The sequence below is a fragment of the Galleria mellonella genome, unplaced genomic scaffold (genome assembly GCF_026898425.1).
Source record: "Galleria mellonella isolate WM207_F2 unplaced genomic scaffold, CSIRO_AGI_GalMel_v1 utg165, whole genome shotgun sequence".
In the NCBI taxonomy this organism is placed as follows: domain Eukaryota; kingdom Metazoa; phylum Arthropoda; class Insecta; order Lepidoptera; family Pyralidae; genus Galleria; species Galleria mellonella.
Window position 1 is genome coordinate 1,441,270 of NW_026442009.1, and position 11,194 is coordinate 1,452,463.

General features: G+C 28.8%; 1 long non-coding RNA gene across 1 annotated transcript; it reads right to left on the reverse strand.

Annotated features, from left to right (window-relative positions):
* Positions 1-160: 160 nt before the first annotated feature.
* On the reverse strand, positions 161-4,019 carry LOC128200187 (uncharacterized). The gene is made up of 2 exons (XR_008252587.1): positions 2,922-4,019; positions 161-536 (listed from the first exon to the last, which is right to left on the reverse strand). It is a non-coding gene; the product is annotated as an uncharacterized LOC128200187 (long non-coding RNA).
* Positions 4,020-11,194: the final 7,175 nt, after the last annotated feature.

Genomic DNA, 11,194 nt, shown 5'->3' on the forward strand with positions numbered 1-11,194 from the left:
TTATGTTAAGACTACCTTTTACCCGTGACTTCGTTAACGTGACCGGAATATGTTCCCTGTCCAAGATAAAAGTAACCTATAACTTTTTCTTAGGTTACAAATAAACAAACTAACACGCTTTCACATTCATAAGTAAGGATTACATAATTAAATATAGGTAGTTAGGTACTTCATTTAATTTTTAATTAATAAGTACACATTACAATAAAAATGTAACTTTAATGTTATATAAAATTATATAAAAATATGTACTTGTTTTAACGGACAAATAACAATTCTAAAAATAAAATTACAAATATGTCCGCAAATTTATTCCTAATTAATTTACGAAATGAAGTTTCAATTCTACCGAATTGAACACATTTCTATTTCTGATCGCATTGTTCATTATCTAGCCAATGGATTTCCACCAGGAGCATCTTCTACCACCATAACTGAGTCTGGTCCACCAAAGCCAGGTCCCTGGGGTTGTTCCACTACATTAACGCCTCCTCCATCATCACAGAAACAACTGCAGCATAGGCCCATGATTTAATCTAGAAATATAAAAGTTACAAGTTTTTTATATACCTAATATATGTACATAATGATCGTATGCGCAAATTTTTTAATTCAAATGTTCTCACATATACATATAAAAACATTATATAAAGATTAAAAGTAACTGGAGGCTTCTCCCACAAAAAATAATAAATAAAGTATATCCTATATTGTAAGTTGAGATATAACCTATCCGTGCACAAAATTTTGTTCAAATCTTTTCAGTAGTCATTGCATTAATAATAACCCCTTTTTATCCTAGTTCCCCTTAAAATTCATCCTCACACGCTTAAACCTAAATTGTTAAGTACAGTGCGTTTTGAAAGTCGTTTTCTTCCGTGAACGCCCGGGCTGTGACATGAGCTTCCTAATTTTCCCTAGAGACAATAGTATAGAATTTTTCAAAAAGGGCATGTTATGGTTTCTTCTTCAGTAACTGTTTACCATTAGATAGATTGTATGCTTGTTTGCCAACTTCATGGTATAATAAAATTGTATCCACTATACAGTGGAATGTATTCCAAATTTCAACACTCACCGGCATCATTAAACACAATTAACTGACTCATATCAAGGAAAACTTATATCTAATTTACGATACGATTTACCTTTGTCAATCTTTAGGTATCGAAGTATAATTGGTGGATGAGGAAAATTCACCGATTTAAATTTACTTTATTTCACGATTTCAGTTATCATTTCAATATCTTTGAATGTATTTTATCTAAATTCTACTGCGGATGTCACTGACAAACAATATATAGATCTGATAGGTCATAGGAAACTTTGGTAATAAGTTTATATATAATTTAGTTTTATTTTCTATACATTTCTTGTAAATTGCCTTGCTTATTTCCTATATTGTATAATGCAAATAAAGTATACTCATTCATTCATTCATTTCTATAACTAATTGATTAATAACCTTAAAACTTTATCGTTTCCGGCAAACAGCGAGGCGAGACGCTGTAACGTACCATAAACACCGCACTCACCGTGAAGACTTCCGGATAAAGTCGAAAAAATTATTGGAATGAACAAATATAGTAAATTAACTAAATTCCTGTTAATCAATTGTGAATTGTGAATATTAGTGAAGCTTTATTTAAAATGTTACGCGTAACAAACTTTTTCCACTTTTTAGTCGTATCCATCACATCTGATAATCGTGAATAACAGATTATTAAAGAAATCTTTTGAGAATTTGCCATTTTTATTTATTTTGTGATTAAGATAATCAAATATTTCTTTGCAATTATTATCCGTTCTTTTATATGGCTAATGTAACTTTAAATAGATCGCTTCTCCTTCACATCATCAATAGCGATAATGATCAGGAGTTCGCCTTCAAACTCGAATTTTTCTTTAATTTTTTATGTTATCATGAAATTATTTGTTTTGTTGTAAATATAAAATAAAGTTAAGTAACATTTTCTAAGACAATAATCAAGTCTCCGGAACAGCGTGCATGCATGAGACAAGTTACAAAAATGCATGAAAAAGTAATATGTATACGTAAGTATAGGGAGAGAGAGCTTTCGTATAGTTACCTCCACCGTGAGGGATAGACGTGAAGATAGATAAATATAATCCTCATACGTATTTATCAAATATTTAAAATTATAATGAAATTTAAAACTTTCATGATAATTGGTTTAGTACTACAGAGGGAGACTTTGTACATAAGTCGTTAGCTTGGGCACCTCAGTCCCATTCGTGTTTCTACCGTGAAGCATTTGCATGGCTGTGTTTCGGTTTGAAAGGTGAGATATGGCAGTGAATTTACAGAGTACCGAGGAATAACACCTGAGTCCTCAGGAATGGCAACGCATGGGGGGTATCATGAGCGAAACAATATACTCTGTTATGTCCATGGTACTGCTCATGTCTATAGACGACGGTTATCCCTTTCCATCAGGTGGGCCGTCAACTTGTTTGCCATTCTAAGTTGCATAGAAAAGCACTGAAAATTAACAAACTCTTTTTTACATTCATAATATTCATAAATATTCTTATTTAACTTTATTGGCAACGTTCATAATCCTAAACAGTATTTATTTACAGAATCAAGCAAGAATAATAGATAACGATATGAGTTATCACAATTTATTGCTTACCATGTGATCATGGCAATAAAACATAAGTGAATTTATTATAAAAATCAATAGTCAATTGAGGATGGACCTAATTATAAAATACTTATAACTTTCATGTTATCTTGTAGCTACTATTATTTATTTCACATTTATTAACAAGTAGAATATATTATAAATACGAATTTAACATTTTATCTAATTGGTATAATATCATAATTCTTCACAAAAGTCAGTTAATATTAAAGTTAATTTTTAATAACGAAAGAAATGAATTAGTAACCATACCTGCAATAACTGAGTCGTATATGTATACGACTCTGTTCCTCTAACAATTAATTTAACACTATGTATAATATTGAATTTAAGTATCTATTTATCCAATAACAGCCGAAAACCCACAAATTGCAATTTATGGGTATGTAGGTAAGATAAGATAAATTTATCAGATTGTTTCACACTTTGTCATATATCGTATCGCTGTTCGTTTCATTATTTGTCATATATAAAGTATGTACTGAAGGCATATCAAGAAAAGAACCGTTTTATAATAACAATTTTGATTATCTCGTTGATTTATTATTATTATTAAGTATCCCTCTTCAAGCGTCTTAATATTTTGCTTGGCGGGCGTTATGTATAACTTAATAACAAATATGTAGGTATATGTTATTGTTATCTACATACAATAGTATACAGTTATCTTTTCCTTATGACGTTAATATATATCACCTTACATTCATGTTACTCATACAAAATATAAAGCATGACTAGTTTGTGTTTCAATAGCTTGTTCATATACCTAAAACAATTTTCAACATTGCAATTATAAATATTCATGTATTATTATTATAATAAAAAATTACGAATATAGCACGTAACGTAAATATACACAAATGATGAATAATTGTATATGTGTGAGTGATAGATGAATTAAGAATCTTCCAATTTTTGTAGTTTTTAATCACGTAAAAACAACATCAATCCTGACTCAGCAGATTGAATATTTTTTATTGAGAATGTCTTTACTTATAACTTCATACGTAAGTACGTTATATTAGGTCCATCTAAGATTTTTTGTTTAATCCCATTCGGAATATTTTGTTGACATATTATTTTATCTACAACCTACCCTTACAATCAGGAAGGCCGTGATTGCTAATTAATGGTATTTAATCTGCTAAGTATGAGTATATCATCACAAAAATGGGACACCAAGCCAGCCAGCCACAGCTACCAAAACCAGGTAGTTTGATGTTGAATTTTCTTTCAAGAGTCTTATGTTTGCCCTTTACGACATCCACGGATGATAAAAAATATTAGACATTAGATAACCATGGTTATATCTTCCAATTATTTAAAGTAAAATTATTAACGTATGTTCTAGGACTTACCCTAATTTTAAGAACTATTTGTATGCGTTTGGTTCTTCGCTTCTTTTTCAGTGTATGGTGGTAGATACGATGTCATTGCCGATGCCGTTGGTGCGGAATAAGGAGGTGGAGGGTCACTTATCGGTCGGTTGAATACGACCGCTTCCTCTCGTGGTGTATTGACATTATCATCACTCTCATAAACACAATTGCAACATATGCATGGAATGCAGCAACAACAGAATGGCCTGACAGTTACTTTAAGACCCATAATTCTGTAAACATCAATAAAAATAGAAATATTTTAAATACAACCTAGTACAATAAGAGCTGATGATCAAAGTATAAAATCAATTACTATTATCCTAATCATTATTAGAATTTAATAACTGAGATTCGAAAGTCAAATAACAGATATTAAGGTATTATCTATAAAATTTTTAGGCACTGGATTGGACTAACAATATCAATACACAAATTACATGATTTCAAATAAAACGTAATATAATTCATTATTTCAAACACGTTAGTCAGTTTTGTTTTTCAATTTTAGTCATATGTATCGACACCGTTAATGGAAAAGTTAACCATATAAAAGTGGGCAATATAGACAGACTTACCGACTCCTTTGGTTTATAAGATTATCCTTCTTATTTGTTTGATAAATGTAAGACAAAAAATTATCTACATAATAGATAAGTATAGTGAATTATTTTAACATAAGTATAGCTTTATATTTTAATGTCCGAGCTCTTATAAGACTTTATCACAATTCAATAAATATTTTCGCATTATCTAAATGTAAACGTCTATTCCGGCGAGAAGTTTCTTATGTATTAAGCGGTATATAAATTTATTACAACAAGGCTACGAAGCTTATTGTCCGTTAAACCAATAGAGCATAAAAAAAAACATTGAAAATGTTTTAATAAAAGATGACAAAGGTTTTTGTTTTTTTTTCTTTAAAATACGTAGTTCTTGTTAAAAAAAATCAATTTCAATTTCATATTTCATCAATAATAAAAATTGTTCTACATTATTAACTCTTCGCTTCGCCATAAGAGCTTGTTTCTCTTTAAAATCTATGACATCTTGACAAGTAGATAATACAAGGCCAAACCATAAGAACAATATTTGTCTTTATGACGCGAATATTCTAATTTTGTGTTTGATGAGCCTATGGAAACAAAACATTTCATACGTACTTGCTTTTATAAATAAAACAATTTGATTTATTAGCAAACAGCTCCTACACTAAAATCATTTGAAAATAATTATCTGTAACGTAAAATATATTTGACTGTCCACTGCTGAACATAAGCCTCCCCCGTAGAGGGTTTTGCCAGTAGTTGCCGCGCATGGCAGGCGGGTTGGCAACCGCAGTTAGACTTTAGAGATGTTTTAAGAGGAACGCTGCTGCCCATCCCTCGCCCTCTCTTAGTCGATTCTTACGACACCCACAGAAAGGAAGGGGTGGTCTATTCTATGCAAGGACCAAAAGGGAATTTATTTAGATTTTTAAATTTTCAAAATTTTATCAAAATAAATTTTTATGTCGGACGGTCGAATTTTACTCCTACTCTATGTTACCACAGACTCCTTCACTTAGAAGTAGTAAAATTGACATACAAAATTTATACAGTTGTAGTGGCATTTGTTTAAATCCATATTTTTGCCACCTATGTTTTTTGGTTTATATGCATATAAACCAAAAAACATTTCTTATCGTACATCAAATTTAATTCATATTACAAGATATATTATATCCAATAGCGATAATTAATACCGTATTCCACAAACCGAATTTAATTTTGGCAAAACCAGTTATTGTAATTTAAAAACTAAACTACTAAACCGATTTTGATATAATTTCTATGCACTTAATTTGTAAGTATATTTTTTCAGATAAAAAAGCATATTTTGAATGGGTTTACAACTGACGGAGTTGTGAGGTAACAAACATAAAAAATGGAACCGAATTTAGAACCTCCTGCTTTTTGAATTCGGTTTAAAGTTTAGGTTTTTTTATTCTTGTTTGGATGAAACTCTAAAATATAACATTTAGGTATTATAGGTATTACAGGTATTTTAATATGCTTTATAATAAGGAGTAATAAAACACAAATAAAAGGAATAAAATTTATGAAATATACAAAGAAACAGAATAATTATAGTTACATATATAACGATCATTATTTGAATTAATAATGATCGCATTATCTTACTAAGTAATTCTAGTGATAAATTAACCAGTAAAAATATTTGTAACAATAAGAAATTATAAATTCAAGAAAATTTCAAATATTTGCATTTTAATCCGATATCAAAGAGATAAATAGATACAGAGGTATGCACGGATTTCTGTTGAATTACCATGAAAATATTGAATCTTACCTACCTATGTGAAGATAACAAATTATTGAACCTGTTCATTTTCAAGTTTTATGAATAGACCTTGAAAGGTTCTAAGTATTTGTATTTCTAACATGGATATGTTGCGCATATTATACGTATAGTAGTACGTATAGTAGTATATATATATATATATATATATATATATATATATATATATATATATATATATATATATATATATTGTATATCATAAGTACATTATTTTTTATATAATTACCTCTTTGGATTTTATTATTTATATCTAGTAGGTATATCTCCACGTAATACATTATGAAGAGATGTAAATGCAGCATACTTTTCGTTCATAATGTAAGATTATGAAGATTATATTTATCTATACACAAAAATATATATGCTGGCTAATATAGTCAACTACTCGAGACTTGATGACCATAATAATAAACTCCCCCTTAAGGTGGAAACCTATGTTCAGTAGAGGTCAGTTAACGGCTAATATGATGATGATGACTCGAGATTTGACTATTACAATTAGAAAAATTTAAATTTTTATTTTCGTATTTTATATTCGAAATACTGTTTCTTATATCTAACGGTACAGATAATTACTATCTAAATATGACAAGTATATCAATAAGTACCAGAATATAGATTTTTTTATATATCATTTAATTAAAATTCGATACTTGGTCCTGACAGTTTAAGCTTTATCGTATGTATGTGACGAATCAATGGGTTTGCGCTAAAATACTTTTTTTTTTATTTGTGACATTCATCATGGAGTAATTTTGCCGATGTGGGATAACTATTTCACTCTAATACCTCATTGTGAGTAAAAGGCATTTAAATTGAGACAGAATTTTGAGCTCCCGTATTAACACTTTTTTTGTTCAGTCATCAAATTAGTATGGAAGGCTCAAAAATATTCAGGAAAACGTCCAGTTTAATAGTAAAAAACCATACAGTGGTAATTTTTACGAATATACCAGTATAAATTCATTAGACGAAAGTTTTATAATAATTGATATGTATTTCGGTGCTTGAAAGATCATTAACTTCTTTAAAATTTCCAGTTAGTAGATCAGATCTTTGTTTATGAAATAATTATTTTTATTTATTGTAAAAAACCTTGTGAACTGTATACAAATTGCGTTTATAAATATAAACAACCACTATTTATTTTTTTAAATGTATTTAACTTTTAAAAGGTTAAGTATAGTGGTTGTATATATAACAATATATTTATTGATTTGAAGGTGATATCGACACTTATAATATTTTTTTATAATGAAATATCTATTAGCTACAACAAACGGTCCTTGTTTACTACACTCTAATTCCTAATTTTAATTACTAAAACTCATACTATAACTAAGCATAACATACAACAATGTGGTGGTGAAGCACTTACGGAGAATGATTTGTGGTTTTAATGAAGTAAACCAGCCTTGAATCAAGTGGTTATTTTAGGCTATAAATTCCAAATTAGTAAGCTATAAGAAAATAAATTTATATCAGTTCATTCATTTTACGAGTAATGAAAAAGTTTAAAGACTCTATATACCCTGGTATTTTAAGTAATTACAAAATAGAATAATTATATATATCATTGCATTATTTATTTATTTATCTGAAATTTTATTATAAATTATATTATAATATTTTTACAAATTGGTTTATAAAGTACGCCTGCGCAGACGTGTGACATTTTGCTAGTAATAAATATTTATTTTTTGTGTAAGTAAGCCAAGCACTTTAATGGACTTAGTGCATTGTTGCACATAATTATTACATTTATAATGGAATGAACAAAATTAAATTACGTGCAACAACGCTTAAAGGGGAAAGAACTGGAACCCACTGGAATCTTATTTTGAATTAGTTTGTTTTATTTTGACACAATATTGTACTTTATCATTATATATCAAAATCTAGCAACGTTTGAATTATTTATTAGTATTCAAATACTATTTCCAATATTCATCAAAGTTTTTTTTTTAAGTGCTATAATATTGAACATTAATAATCCACTAATATGCTTATTGAACTATCAGAAGTTTTTTTTTTTTATTGTAATGACAAAAGGTGTTTAAAACCGTCAAAAGTAAAACATGAAGTAAATAGTTGCAAAAATTTTAGTGGTATAATTATGTGCAAGATTTAATTAATAATTATTACTTGTTTTTACAGTGTATTTTTTAAAGTACTATTCAGAACCATTGAAAATAATTGAAAAATTGCAAATAATGAAAAGGTCGTCTTTACTATGAATGGCATTAAAGTTTAAATTATGTCGATCATTAAAGTTTTAGATTAAATTTAAATAGTATATAATTAAACAATGGCCAATAACTATATTTTCGTTAGGAATTATCAAGTAATATTTAGAATACTTATACGGGCAAAAATGTACATCGAGGGCTGTCCATCATCTGCGCAAACGTTTATGATACTTAAACTACCTATAAGGAGGTGGTTGTTGATTTATAATGATTTGCGGCTGTCCCACTGGTACCGTGGTTACATGGTGATGATGCACCACCCTGGGACGTTCAGGTTCACAACAGTCACAGCACAAACAAGGAATGCAACAACAGCAGCAGGGACGACACGAGATGTTACAACCCATCCTGTAACATGAGAATTAAATATATTTAATTTAATAAAGAATTTAAGCAACTATCATGTATTAGTTTTGTAGATCAGATTATTAGTGCCTATAATAAATACTATTTCTACCACAAAATGTGTTATGGTGTCATTATACAATATTAATACTATAAAAGAGGGGATTTTTCTTCCCATATTACAGCTATTAATTACTTTATTACTAATATGAAATCATTGTTGATAGTTAATAGAAATCGATCAGAATACGATTATAAATAACCACATGGGACAGATAAAGAAAACACTAAGTGTCACGTCGTATAGGGAGGTCAAAGATATGGTCTGGAATAGAGCTGGCTGGAAGAGAATGTATGAATTAGTTGCACCGATAAGAAGAAACTTTGAAATGAAAAAGAAGAATGATTATAAAAGAATCCATCACAATATCCACGTATAAAAGCTTATTTTTTAATAAAATATATTTTAATTTATTACATTTTCTAACTTTTTAGTATTGCTATATTAACTTGTTATGTATATGTATATATATATATATATATATATATATATATATTTACTTGTTGTATAAAATAATAACGATGGTATTGTCATCGGTATCAACAGCATTTCATTACTTATTGTTCAGTAATGTAACTTAATACATAACTGTTAATGGTCGACTATCTAATATGGATACGAAGGTGACAATGCGACGTGCCTTTAGCTGCGTAGGTTACAAGGTTACATATAACTTGTGTTTAGCTTAAATTAAATTCTTATTCGTAGATGAAATCTTTACTTTTAGGGCTAAAAAGGAAATCTAACATTTTGCCACTTCAACTCTTACAAAATTAAATAATGGAGTTGAACATCGTGTATTACGGTCAAAAACGGATAGGTGACTAATATACGTATGTGGGGGAAAGGGATTGTTAATAATGGGGATTTACCAACTCCATTACTAAGAATATACTCTATCAGGTTGACTTCCACGTAGTTTCCCCTGGAAACCATCGCAGTTAATTCTTGTGGAATTTATCACAATGGGCTAACTGAGCTGCTTTCATTCTCATATATCATCCTTCACTAGTGACCTGCCAGTGTATACCGATAGTGCAGGTGGGGTGGGGTACCATTTCATTAACATCCCACAAAAAAAACATGCATGTGTAGTTTATTGAAGTTCAGATATGTATCTAATACGTTTAGTGTTAATCATTCATATCATTAACTAATGACTGTAGTGAACCACTAATTGATATTTGAAAAGTGATTCTTAGTTTCGTGATTATCCTTGAGTTTTAATTAGGATGTATGGAGATTGTCACACTGTATTTCACTGAGGAAGTCGACGCAAAGTGACTAAATATTTAAGTATACAATGACTCACTAGTCACTTAAGATGCTTCGTGTGACGTCAAATATAGATAAAATAAAAACACAGGTACAACTAGATATTTTATTTTACCTAATGACTACATAACTGGCAACAAATTGAATAAAGTTCCCATTTATCAAGTACTTTTCTTTAATTAATATACTACATACATTTTTTCGAATGATCTTTTATCAATTCTAAGCTAATAATATATATGTCTAAATGGGATGGTTAAACTAGGGCAAAATTAACTAAAGAACAATTTATTATATGAATATTGGTTCTCCTATTTCAGAACGCTTATTTACTATCGTAAAAAATTTCATCTCTACCATTTAAAATTGCTAATATAAATAGACTGTGATAAATATAACGATTTAGTTCAGTAGCAGAGTGTTTTTTAATAAATAATATTTCAAAATTTTTGGAATATCTTTTATTTTATTCTTGAAAATTGATATATAATTAAGACATTGCCAGATTTATAGTGCATTCTAAAAAGAGTAATAAGGAAAGCTTTTTCGTAAATTTTTAATATTTGTACTTAAAATTTCTTTTTATTTCAACAAGTGTCTAAAATTTGAAAAAAAAAACGTGCAGATTTTTAAAAATTAAACATCCTAGAAAAATAAGTATAGTGGTAAATTGTTGCATTAGATACATATTAATAAATAAAGGTGTTATAAGAAAGTATCGAACTATATAGTAGCTAATATTGTGTTATGTATAATTTATTTGGTATTAAAATGGTCGTCCACTACCAACTACAAGACTATAGAAAAAAAATATTACACTTACCTAAATTAGACTTTACTTTTCATCTGTAC